Genomic DNA, 14,554 nt, shown 5'->3' on the forward strand with positions numbered 1-14,554 from the left:
GACCTTGTAACTGTAATTTGTTAACCCTTTCATCTTGACTTAATTCTCAAGAAGGGGTGTGGTTTCCACATAATCGTTCTATATAATAATTACTCTAATAGGATATGGTTCTGAGAGTAATCAGGCGTTAGCATTAACTTCCTTTGTGTAAGTGGCTTCATAACGAGAGATAACAACATGGTGTATTTATCTTTAGATGGCGTGATCCGATACATGTTTCCGATAACATGATTAGGGAAGCCTTTTTTCACGCTGGTTTTGATTCTAAGTAAATAACAATATTATTTCGGTGTCTCTTATCAAATATGCAAGATAATTTTTACACCCAGAGTCTGGCAGCTTTATTAAATGTGTTCTGATAATTTATCAACTTATTTAGTCATAACAGACGAATTGGTGTTTTGATGACCTCCGCGTTAGAGTGGTAAGTTTCTTTTAGATTCGGACCCAATGGAAATCTTAGTATGTCTTGTATTACCACAATTACTATAATACACGGGGTAATATGTTTAAAAATTGCTAGGCATTGTGCGATTAAAACGATTTATTTTTATTTTAATTTCTTGAATACTTTAAGCGAAACAATAGGAAAAACTTTTCCAAATCATATTTATTAAATAAAAAACCCTTTAACACACCATTTTTATTGAATTAATAAATGACAGCCAACCAGCTTTCGCTTAAATCAAGCTTCGAAGTTCTGGGAAGGAAAAGGTATAAGTGGTGGGTAGGAATATAAGGGGTAACTCTTGGCCACATTGTCCGGACGTATGAACCCATCCCTACGATGCAAGGCGATGGGTCAAGAGAGTCCGGTTGGAGAAGTCAAAAGGTCTCCCTCAACCAGTCTCTCCTGATCCGGCCCGCCACATGATAGATGGGCAAACGCAACCACCACCAAGACATAGACAAACCTCACCCCACGAGCACGGAAATCCCTGATAAGTAGCAAACCCTTTTGGGTGACCTATTTAGTGTTTGCTATCCAATAAATAGTTCCCGGGAAAATTGAAAAGTAAATATGATTAGTTCATATATAAGCAATGACAAATCATAAGATAAGTGAAACCTGGTAGGCTGACATTTATTAATTCAACAAAAAGGGTGTATTACAAAGTGTGAACATAGTATAAGCAGATTAGTGGGCAAAGATTTATCGAAAATAGGAATTAATTTTTAACCGGTAGCATTGCCTTAAGCTTGAATTGGATTTACATGTTTTTATGTTAACGAACAATTAAAATAATTCCACAAAAATAAGCCAAAACGTTTCACATAATTTGCACAACGATCCAGATTGGTTCATAATCTCAGTATCGTTTGACTAAGAACAACCTTCAAAATCAAAGCATTCAAGCGATCGGGTATTCCGGGAATTCCGGGTATTTGGTTTTCGATTCAGCCATCGATTTAAAATATCATCCCTCGAAATATTAATACGGAAATACATAAACTGCAAGCTGCCGTTCAAAATTAATGAATCCACCTAAGTTTCACCATTTAACACATCTTTATAGATTAAAAAAAAAATTGAGCACCTACCCGAATTTGGGTAGTAATCTCTCGACTAGACCTGAATAGCCATAAACCTTGCTAACCGTTTCACTTCTCCATCTCTTTGCTCGTTCTATTTATTTCAGCATCACAACATTCTCCAAATTACATACTGTTTACATTACATAATTAAATACTGCAGTCCCAATGGCTTTAAGTAGTTGGGACTACTAAGCAGTAAAGATATTGTCATATCATACATTATGGAAAATGTTTTAAATGCACAGCAGGTAAGAGAAGTAAGTAATATTTGATCAAGCCCAATTTTGTATAGAAAGAAATTTTAAATATTAATTTTCTAAATTGCATCTAAAATAATAAGTGAATTATCTATTATCATTTAAGTCAATCATACATAACTTGATAAACATATATGAGTAGAAACATTATCCTTTAATTTCAATAACCATATAATGAAGGTTCTACCTCCGATGAATTTCATGGAATATTCCCCACAGCCCTCACGTGCGTAGCGGCTCTCGGAGAAAGTTTATTAGGGCCAATAAATGAAAGCCTCCATTTATTTCCCCCTATCTACGGTTAACGGTTTGTGATTTTCCTCGTAGCGATCTCGTACAGGAGCATTTGTGGCGAGGGATATTCGCGAGGGGAAGATTGCAATAACACTGTTCCGCCACTGAATATTATTTTCATGTGTTAATTTGGCTTCTTATTCAGACTAATGTGAGCAATTTCAACTCCACTCAGAACTACAACAGTGACCCTCACCCGGTGCTTTACAATTATATTGTTGAAGAAGAAATATTTTAATGTTTATTTATGTTATAAATTTAAACCATAACTCACGCAGACGTGTTCACGTTAAATTCACCATTATTCAACCAATCATTTCACTCTAAAAAAATACAATGCATCAACTATTAATTTACTGAATAAAAAATACCTAAATAAACAACGTCATAAAAAAATAATCACAATGAAAAGACAGAATTGAGAAAAACACGTTTAAAAAGGTTAAAGACTAGTCTGATCGATTATTGAAATTTTTATCAAAATGTTTCCTATACCATAATTTCACGATGATAATATATCAAATATTAAAATCATTTTGCAGATCATACATTAATAATGTTTGGTAGAAAACACACGAAAACACGATCTATAAATAATAATGTACCTATAGTTAGTGATTGTCTTTCAGAAGTTGGTAACATTTTAGTATCTGTTTCTACTGTTTTTATTGTAAACATGTTGTTGACCAAAAAGCATTTTGAAAGTACATATTCCAAAAACCATCAGTTCTTTCAAATTATTTTGTTACACAAACTTATGCACATCTACCAAACAGCTAAATAATAAATCCTCTCAACAGAAATTCAATGTCAAACCTTTAAAAGCCGATTTATTATTTATAATAGATTATATTTACAAAAAATAATGTAAATAAGACACCTACCATAAATCCTAACCGTTAATTTCACAATTTACACAAACGATTTGGTTCTCAGGTCACAATTTATTTGAAAAAATATTAGTTTATCTTTATTATAGGCATGTATTCAACAATTAAAAGACAAAGAAATATAAAAATTTAAATAAAATATAAATCTTTTTAAACAATAATTATTTTCTTTCGAAATACTGAAGAATTTTAGGCTTTACAATACAAACGAAACAAAAAGTAGTTTATTTTAATTTTAATAGAAATAATTGACATCCTAACAAATTTTAGAGGGCTGGTGAAAAACTTTGTTACAAAATATGTGAAATAACTAGGACGCTATCAAAAAATCTACAGTAAAATATTCGAAAGCGACGTGATACTTTTTTTGACTGCTTACAATTTTCAATCTTTTTTTATTATTTATTTTACTATGTGACCAAGATATTCATTTTATAGACAGCAAAAACACGTGCTCGGATATTAACAGCACCTACTTTAGATTAGCAGCTGTTGTTCAAAAGGTGCGACCCCCTTTTTTGTTATGAATACAAATTTTGGAATGCTTTCTACGTCATGTGAACAGGTTCATGTTTTATATTACAATACAATTAAATAGTTCTGGAAGAGACAGTAACATGAGATTGTAAATGTGGTTAGATTTTCGTGTTTGTTGTTTCTAAATGAATAAGGTAAAGTAACCTTACATTCAAACAATGCTATGATATTATGGTAACACTTTTCTTTGGGATAGTTACTTTTATATATTTTTAATAAATATTAAATCTTCAAGTGTGTTTAATGCTAGCTGTGCCAATGTCAGTTTTTGGCAATTTGATTAACGTACAAGAAAGTACTCTTAACGGTACTTTGTTTGAACGCCATGAATATCTGACTAGTTGTAGCTTGATATAAATCTGACCTAACTAATGTTAAAGTAAATTATTATTTCAGTGTTTTGTACGCAACCAAATTGATGAGCAATCTTCATTCCAGAGCGATTTACAAATTTGGCTTAGGCACTTCTAGCAATAAGCCCCAGATATAATAAATAATAATATTACATTACATTGCGTTTATTTTGTTGCTATAAAATATGGAAAATGCATTTAAACGTATTTTGTGATCTCCACATATCCCGCCAAGAAAATAATAGTGTTTGGATGATTTGTATAGCGCCGTTGTTGTGCAAAATCACCTTAAGGGCGCTGTATCAAGATGTTTTTATGAACCAGACAAGTAAATCCTAACGACATGTTTTAAGCGAATTTTACTAAAGAGAAAAAATTACTTTGGTAAATTTACGAATAACAGTGAGTAGTAAATAAATCAACTAAAACAAAACAATAAAGCAACTATAATTTCGGTACGAATAAAAGGCAATGTTCTTATATGTGTGCCTTACAGACTCAGAAACTACTGTATCGACTTCGCTAAAAAGCAATGTTCTTATATGTGTGCCTTACAGACTCAGAAACTTCTGGATCGACTTCGCTAAAAAGGCAATGTTCTTATATGTGTTCCCTATAGACTAAGAAATTACTTGACCGACTTCGTGAAAATTTAAAAGTTTGTTCTATTAGTTCTATCAAGTGTTGTTATTAGTATCAGGAATGCTTGGGGAATCCCAACATACCGACATTGGTCATGAATTCCTTTAGAAAAATTAAAATACACATTCACTTGGTCCAGATTTCATTAAACTGCCTTTTTTTAGAAACTGGTTTCTTTCCTGATTCGTGGAAAATATCAAAAATGTGTCCCATACATAAAAGCGGTACAAAGACTTCTGTGGAAAATTTTAAAATTTTAGATGGCTAAATTGATAAAATCGATTTTTCATAAACACACAAAAGTGGAGAATTCTTTATTTCTAAATAGTATGGATATATGAAAGGTAAAACTTCAATTATTAACCTATTGGTGTTTACAAATTACGTATCAAAATTGTAAGATAAAAACCTTCAAGTACATTGTTCATATAATAACTTTGCAGAGGCCTGCAATACTGTTAATCACGAAATCTATTCAACAATAAGCTGACAATTATATAATTCTCCAGATGGTCGTAACTGACACATGCGCTGTATCTTTTGTGATTTGCATCTAAAATTAAATAATAAATAAGGAGCACAATATTTATACGTAGAAATATGATTGAAACATAAAAATATACAAGCCGCGTATCGAGGGCAGTTTACCCCACTATCACGGGGCAGTCCCGGCAAGAATGAGCGTGGCAAGCGGCCTGGCCACAACGATCCTAAGCACCCGCGTCCCTTAGCCAGTTTTCCGAGAGTACTCTCGAAGAAATGTAAATGGGGGGAGGGAGGGGAGATACTCCCAAAGACCCTAGGGAATGAACTGAGCCTCAGGTCACCGGAGGCAGGACGGAAGGGGACCGGGCTCGCGCAAACATTCCCCAGGCCCGCTCATGATGCCGGGGGAGGCACACGTGGTTCGTGGGACAGCCGCACCGGATTAATGCCACCTTACTGTATGCCGGAACAGGTTCTATCCGCCCCCATGGTGGGGAAATGAACAACACAGTACGATAGAGTTCAGTTCGACAACCTATTCATAAACCAATTTGTTAGTAACAAATAAAAAGGCAAATAACAAACGTAGAAAATAAGTTGTGATCGACAACCAATTGATCGTTCATAATAGAAAGAAAAAAAAGAAGGGAAAAAAAGATAAACATAGTATTAAAGAGCTAAAAACACAAAAAGAAACAGTATTATCATTATCAACGCGTTCCTAATAAATAAGGCCCAAATTCAAAAGTAAAAGGAAGAATGTGCATAAAAAAACAGTGTAAAGAACGGGCAAAAACGGTGTAAAAAGCCAATATACACAATAAATGAATAAGAAATAATAAAACAAACAAATAAAATAATAAATGCATTGCGATCATGCCATAAGACAAAGAAAGTAAAACCAATGAGTACCTACATAAAAATAAAAATAAAACACAAAGCAATCGCGCATAAACAATATTAAAGTTTTTTATTTTTCGGAATGACTTTATTGAGTAAAACCTCTAATTGTAATATTTAAATATTGAAGACAATATTAGTGATTTCTAAACGAAAATCTGAAACAGAAAAATCAGAAAAGGGAACGGTCACATCTGGGACTCGAACCCAGGACCCATTAGCAACAATGGGGTCCCATTAGCTCAGTTGGTAGAGCACTGTCACGGAAAGACAAGGGTCCTGGGTTCGAGTCCCAGATGTGACCGTTTCCTTTTCTGATTTTTCTGTTTCAGATTTTCGTTTAGAAATCACTAATATTATCTTCAATATTTAAATATTAAAGTTGTTATAGAAGTGTAACCGTGGAGTGACAGGAACAATAAGCTTGGCACCTGAAACAAAGATGATTTTAATCTAAATCAGCAACTCTAAGCACAGGTCATCTCTCTACCCAGGACTTAACAAACTTTTTGAAGCATTCAAAATTCTCTCTGTTCAACACGAGATCGGCATTCCATGCCGGTCTTGTAATCTCTCTCAAGTCATCCAACATTTCCTCTCGGGCATCCTTCATCAACTCGCACTACTCACAGTGCCACAGAATGTAAGGCAAACCACCAGGCGAACACATTTCAGATGTGTTCTTATTTTGTGTTACTATTAATTTTAGTATGCATACATTATTTCGTACTAACAATCATGCATGCAGGGACATTGGAGGGTCTAGAATCGTTTTAAAATAGATTTAGCTTCTTTTTACAAAAAAAAATTAGAGTCCTGACGTGTGCGGCTAAGGAGGTTAAACAACCAGTTTCCTCACACAACCGTCGGGAAAGGGTGGGTCCCCTCCAATGTATCTTTTGTGAACACCGCCCCGAGCTAACTATTGTAAAATTACGAACGATAGTGTAAACTGTAAAATAATATTGGAAAGACTCACACTAAGTTTGTATTATATAAAAACTAAATACATGAAAAACTAAAATCTCCATTTTGTGGATTATGATATTTTACGTAGGAGGAGTCGTTACGTTACCATTAGTTTTACATTTAAAAATTACATATCCTTTTATCTACAATCAATTACAAGATAGCTGCTAACTCCGCAGTGTTTAGATTTGATAAGAACAATTGAACATTATTATTCTAAGGATTTTGATATATCACCAATGTTATCGTACTGAATAATTCGATCACAAGAAAATTATCAAAAATGTTTTTAATGATATGATTGTTCGTTTAGAGATGAACTGGACCACCGAGTTAATTATTATTGCTAGCAATTATCTTGAATATTTATTCTGTTTATTGTTGCAATGTTATGCAATTTACAATTTGTAAAATAAATTTCAAGACGAAATACAAAGTACACACCCTCTTTATACAAGTGGCAAAATAACGCATGATTACGCCGATATATCACAAAACTTGCGATCTAATCACAAAACTTGCGATTTCAAATCGAAGGAAGAAGCATTTAACAGCTTGTTCAACAGCCCAGAGCAGTGGGCGCCCCTTTCTATTTATTTATCTTAAAATGTGGAGCATTCATCACGGAAAATCCAAATACGTCTACCGATCTTGGAATTTTACTGGTTTTAGTATTGGGTACAACTTTCAGAAGGCCATTCTAAAACCATCATGAGGATTATTGGTGGAAATCAAGCTGAGATGATTTGCTGCGGACAAGTTGTCTTCAACCACGCTTCTATCGGTGTCACACCAATCCATAACTAAGTAAGCCTCTTTTTACCAGACAGTTTAAATTTAGGATGCAATATAATTAAATACAAAACTTAAACGCATAACTCTTTCTTTCTATTTAAAAAAAACCTATCGTTTACAGATCACATGCTAATATTTTGAATTGGAGTACCTACCTAATCATTGCTTTATTTTAACCGTAACAAAATACCTAGAAAATTGGTTTGTATATTTACATTTTAATTTTATTTAAAATTGTTGCCATCCAATCCAACGGTAATAAAAACAGTTTAATCAGTGCTTGTTTATTGTAATCTCTCGATTTCAGTGCAATGGTACGGGAATTGTCTGATTTCGGATTTTTCTTAATCAAGCAAACCAAAAAATGTTGGCGAATTGGAAAACATTAATAAAAACATGCGCAATTAAATATAATTATTTGAGCTCAAATAAAAATAAATCAATAAAACCTTTATCCATATCAACACGCGATTTATTTGAACTACACATTAATTAAAGTATTCGTCGCTCACTGGTTTCGCCAAGAAAATTTATTTGTGTGGTGATTTATTTATTTATTTATTTATTTATTTACGGACAATTATTCCATTAACAACATATTAATTACACGAATAAGTTCTATAAACAGAGATGACAGTGAAAGGAGAGCATATATAAATGAGGAGCGAAGACAATAACAATGACAATAATAATATAAAAGTAAGAATGGGAGATAATAATAAGTCAAAGCATGAAGATGGTTCAAAGGGCATTAGAAATTAGACATTGCGTATTGACTGTCGAAAGTCATTTAGGCATATACCACAAAATTCAATGCTTTGACTTGACAGTGAGTTGACAAGTCTCGACATTCTGGACAAAGGAGAATGGTATCCATAATTGGTAGAATGTTGATTGACGAACAGCAATTCATTATTTCGGAGTCTACGGGAAGGGATGTTGAATTGGATAAGTTGCAACAAAGCAGGTGAGTCTGTAATACCATTGATAATCTTAAATATGCAAATCAGATCAGTGTCCCTTCTACGTTTCTCCAAAGAAGAAATGTTTAAAGTTTGTTCAACTTCATCATATGAGTACTCTCCTCTTTCAAGACCCAACCTCCAAGCGATTCCTCGTAGGAAGCGATGTTGTACGGATTCTATGTGACAGATGTGGACAGCATAGAAAGGAGACCAAATAACACTAGCGTATTCAAGGTGAGGGCGAACTAACGAGCAGTAAAGAGTTTTAAGGGTACTTATATGTTTAAAGTCAGAGGTTATTCTATGAACGAAGCCAAGTAGTTTAAGTGATTTGTTAATAATGTTGTTAATGTGCTCACGGAAAGAAAGTTTGCAGTCTAGAGTGACCCCAAGATCCTTGATAGATGTTACAGTAGATAAACAAACATTCTTTAATTTATAACCAAACTAAATAGGTTTTTTGGTTCTATAAAAGGACAAAATTTTACATTTATCAACATTAAGTTCCATGCAGTTTATTTTGCACCAATTATTAAACGAGTCAATATCACGTTGAAAATGTAAGCAGTCAAGGTAGGATTTAATTATCTGAAGAATCTTATTATCATCCGCAAAAAGCCAGAAGCGTGTATGAGAAAAAACTTTGGTGATATCGTTAATAAAAAGGTTGAAGAGAAGCGGGGCCAAATGAGCTCCTTGGGGAACGCCGGACGTTACGTCAATGTTAAAGGATTCAAAGTTGTTTATTTTAACCCTTTGTTTTCTATCGCTCAAGTAAGAGCGAAAGAATGATAACAACGGGTTTCTAATGCCTATAGCATAAAGTTTGGCCATGAGAATTGAGTGATTTACTTTATCAAAGGCTTTAGAGAAATCAGTATAGAGTACGTCAACCTGAGTGTTGTCTTCCAAGGCTTTAACAATGGTATTTGTAAAGGACAATAAATTAGTAGTTGTAGATTTCGCCGATCTAAATCCATGCTATTCATCAATCAGAACATTTTTGAATATAGGAGTGATTTTCTTTGTAATTATCGACTCAAATATTTTTGGAATACAAGATATAATTGATATTGGTCTGTAATTTTCAATGTTTGACTTGTTCCCGGACTTAAAAATGGGTCGAATATATGAAATTTTCCATGAATCAGCAAATGTTCCAGATGAGAGTGATAAGTTGTACAACATACAAATTGGGTTAGATAATGAATATTTACATTCTTTTAGCAAGATTTCTGGAATGCCATCAGGTCCGGTACTTTTTTTGTTAGAAAGTTTACTTAAAGATTGGTAAACCTCTACAAGTGAGATTTGGCAATCATTCAAGTCAATGTTGTAGTCATAGTTGAGTGGAGGGATGTTGCATGAGGCACCAGAATATACAGAGGAGAAGTGTTTAGCAAAAAGGTTGGCGATGTCAAGACCGTTAGTAGCATGAGTTTCATTATAGTGCATACTAGAAGGAAGATCATTATCAGTACGCTTTTGCGCAACAAATTGCCAAAATTGTTTAGGGTTTTGCAGTAATTTTGACTCAGTAACTTCTACATAAGATTTATAGCATTTGGCTGATTCGATTTTGGACAGTTCCCTTAAATGAGAAAATTTTCTATACAAGTTTAAGTTGCCAGTGTCTTTAAATAGCTTATGAGTTTTCTTTTTTTCAATTATTAACTGTTTGAGTTTTGAGCTAAACCAATTTGGAAACTTGGGTTGATAGTAACATCCCTTAGGAACAAACAAATCTATAGCGCGTGAGACGCATTCATTAAATTTAAATACAGCGTCATTAATATCAGATTTTAAAAATAGTACTAACCAATTAATCTGGGAAAGAAATTTGTTCATATTAGAGTAGTCACCATTAAGATATTTGTAGTGATAAGAGGCACTTGGTTTCAAAGAATCTAATTGGAAGAAATTAGTGATGTTAATAGAGAGAGGTGGATGATATTTATCTATAGGTAACAAAGAGACATCAGCTTCACTTACTATGATATTTGGTATGCTAGAAAAAATTAAATCTAGGCAAGAACCTAGATAGTTAGTGACTGGATTTATTTGAAACAGATTCAAGTAGGCAAAAAAATTTACAATTTCAGTAGCTTGTGGGGAAAGATTACTAGTAGGAGTTTTGACACCTTGGTTGTCGTTCAGCCACAATATTTTAGGTAAATTATAATCGCCACAAATAAATAAGGAATCAGCGTTTCTAGAAACATGTTCAGTTAAAGCAGTATGTGACTTATAGACTTCTATCGAAGAGGGTGGAGAAATGTAAACACAACCGAGTACAAGTTTTTTGTTACCTAATAGAACACATAGAAACAATTGATCAGACACATTGTTAGATGACTCTAGAATATAGCAATGGTATTTCTTGTTTACACATATCATCACTCCACCACCTTTACATTTCGCAGAAGAAGTAGAACGGTCACTACGAAAAATGTTATAGTCAAAAAATCCCAACTCAGCAGATGAGATATTATCGGAGAGCCATGTTTCAGTAAAAAATATAAAGTCATATTGACACACACTGACGTTACAGCGAATGGTGTTCAGTTTTGTGTTTAGGCCACGAACATTTTGGTAGTACATTGAGTAGGAATTATTCACAGAACGATTGATCAGGTTCAACCTAAAAAATTAATCCGAGAGAGTTCACGTCTTTCAGCAGCCTGGCGGGCGGGGCAGTCCTGAGCTCCAGTATTGTGAGAAGCCGGTTTCCTGAAGAAGGTGCAGGTGGCGCATACTGGTGATTTCACCTTATTGGGGCAGGCATCACGGTTGTGGCCAACTTTGGCACAGTGGGGACAGGTAGGTAAGTCAGTTTGGCACTTTGAAGCTGTGTGACCATATAATTGACAGTGGCCACACTTTAAACTATCTACCCAGTCTCTTACTCGGTGTAGTTGCCAGTCTATGGCAAGTTTAGTTCGCGATATTAAAGAGTGACGCACAGATGGAGGGACTCTAAAAATGTGGATGCAGTTTCCAGTGCGAGGGCCAGATTTATGGGAAAAAGACATGATCAATTTTAAGTTCTCCAAAGATAGACCAGTGTCGTTGGAAGATTGAAGATGAACGGCACTTATAATTTCCTCTGCCGAAATGTCTTGAGGGAGGTTGTGGATGGCGATGCGAGGGAGACGATTTGGGGCAATGGTTGCTTTTAATCCCGCTTCGTTAAGCGCCGGAGCGTTCGCGAGTTTATCTGCCTCAGCAGAAGTGCTGGGGTGTATTAACACCCCACCATTTTTTAGTTCTCGCATTCCAGTGACTCGGATGCCCAGTTTACTGGGATTGATAGCATTTTTCAGCGATTTTAGGGTCGACTCGGAATTGTCTGTTGACTGGTGAATTATAACCGAAGGTCTGGCAGGTCCTGGAGGAGCATTATTTCTGGTTATAGGTGGCAGTTGGGGAAAATTTTCCAGTTCAGCTCTCGATTGATGCTCTACAGTTGAGATTTGAACACGATTATTTATCTTCCTTAAAATTCTATTTTCACCGGAAATTTCAGCCATTTTTGCCGCCATTTCGCTAATTACACCTAATATAGTTATAGTCTTTGGATTCAATTTACTCATTTGTTCTTTGCTCAGTTTCGTTGTAGCATCATTAATACAGTTTTGCATCTGTTTTACCGCTTCCGTAGCTTTGGATATGTATATCTGGGGATCCATCTTGAGTTTTGATTGTAAATAAGAATTTACGAAAAATTTATTTATCACAGCTTGAATCACCGTCTACTTCAAAAAGTGTCTATGGTTAACTCAACTGTCAAAATCACTTTTAGAACTTGAAATTCACGTAGATTATTAAGATAGCGAAAAACTAATTTACGCAGGAGAATAAACGAATATTTCTCCACAAAATGATGTATCACATATATAAGATATCACTCTTTTACTGCACTTTTTCACGTAAGAAGAACAGCTAACAGTAAGTAAATGCGCTTAGAAGTATTGTTGTTGAGAAGTGATTATAAAAACCTAAGTTTTTTCAACCCAGCTCATTTTGAATCAGTGTTTTATTTTGTAAATTACCATTTCAGACGAGAAAATTTTTGAAAAAAAAAATTCAAATGGTGATCTCTGGCATAATTTCGACGTTAACTTTTTTTTATATTCACGATATCATTTTTGACACTAGTTAAATTTTCTGTTGAGCGTTTAATACAAAAATAAAAATTTCTCAAAGTTGTATTGGTACCTTTGTAAAACAGGTCACCCATAGAGAACTTAACACGACTTCAAAGCCCATTTATCCCAGTTCCACGAATTTCGATAGAAAGCTAGTCGCAGGGGTGTCAAACATGCATTAAAGTTTGCATATGTAGGTTAACTGTTCACTACCAAAAATTGGACTATCAAAGAAAAACCTTCATTCTGGTTCTAGCACTAAAGCGTGACGGCGGGGCGAAGCAAATTGCTGCCTTTGTGCCTGCAGTCCTTAGTCTGCAGTCTCGGCTGCTTTGCACTATAAATATACGTAATAAACATATATTTCAAAGGTAACGGTAGAACACGTCAACTTTATCCGCTTAATTCACAGCTCACAATTCACCGCGGCAAATTCCCAACAGAATGTTCAATGCGAAAAGTTCACCGCTGTTGAAAATTATTTGTCTCCTTTTACAGAATTAATTTAGTACAAATAGTATAAAAATTAAATTGAAAAAAAAAACAGTTCAATACATAATTTAGGTAATATAAGCAGACTTTAGCACCATTCAGACGTTTTATTTGATCTACCGTATGCGGTGAATTATCCAGAGGTGAATTTACCACAGTGAATATAGCCAGAACACATGTCAACATAACATGTTTAAAACAGTGCTTTGTAAACAGGTCGTGCTTTTCGTAAGTAGGTACCCGTATAAATAGTAGTAACAAAATTTTGAAAGACGCAATTGATTTCATATAAAAATATTTATAGTCGGGACAAGAGTACGAAAAAAACTGGCTTGTGAATAGATTAATTTGAAGTGGAGAAATTATTATGTATTTGGATATTGTGGTAAAGTTCAAGAGTGGTTAAGTAAATGTTGCAAAAGAGTATATTATTACGGTCGAAATATTACGTATTTTTAAAATGGTTTTGACATTTTTTAAATTATTTATTTATTATAATACAGGGTGTAGCAAAACAGACAGTGCAGTGTTGAAGGGCCGATACATTCCTTGAGGTAGGGGTAGGTAGATGGGGTCTCATTGTGTGCGTAGGGTCGTCGTAGGGTCGTCGTAAGGTCGTGCCGTTTTCAGTTACTATGATGGTTTGGTCCAGGCAACAGTTTCTTAAAAATGGTCGTTCTTTTGTCGCCAACAATGCCATTAACGTATGGAGGAAATCTTATTTTGCCACTGTATGTTGCACATATGCACCAATATTAAATAGCATGCAAGTCTTATGTTACGTTTAATTATCTGCAACGAAATTATGTTGTTCATTTTGCAGAAAAAAGTCTGAGGTACAAATTTTAGGTCCATGACATATTATTGTAATATATCTATGGCATCTCAACAGGGTTTTGTGTTTGTTTTGAACTGCAAAAATATGTTAAAAAAATTACATTTTAAATCACGTATGCTTTATAACCATCCCTGGGATAGTGGAAAGCTTTTACGCATTTCGATTTTTAAGCCTCTCGTTTCACTAAAAAAGCTTTTATATCCCTTTAAGGGTAGTTTGTAATATGTCCATTTAGGTAACAATGCAACTATATTCATAAAAGCTGCTGGTTATTTGGTTCCCGTGAAAGTACTGAATTTGCAGTAAAAATCGTTTTAGTTTAGTTTTAGTAGATCCTGAAAGCTCTAAAAATCATGTACCCATTGCTGTAATACGAAGCAAGGATTAAGTTCCAAGACAGAATCGTATGAATGTCTATTCTTTCTGCAACCCATTTCCAAAAACGGCGTAGT

Source organism: Hesperophylax consimilis, chromosome 2 (assembly GCF_061612785.1).
Source record: "Hesperophylax consimilis isolate HC1 chromosome 2, BYU_Hcon_1.0, whole genome shotgun sequence".
In the NCBI taxonomy this organism is placed as follows: Eukaryota; Metazoa; Arthropoda; class Insecta; order Trichoptera; family Limnephilidae; genus Hesperophylax; species Hesperophylax consimilis.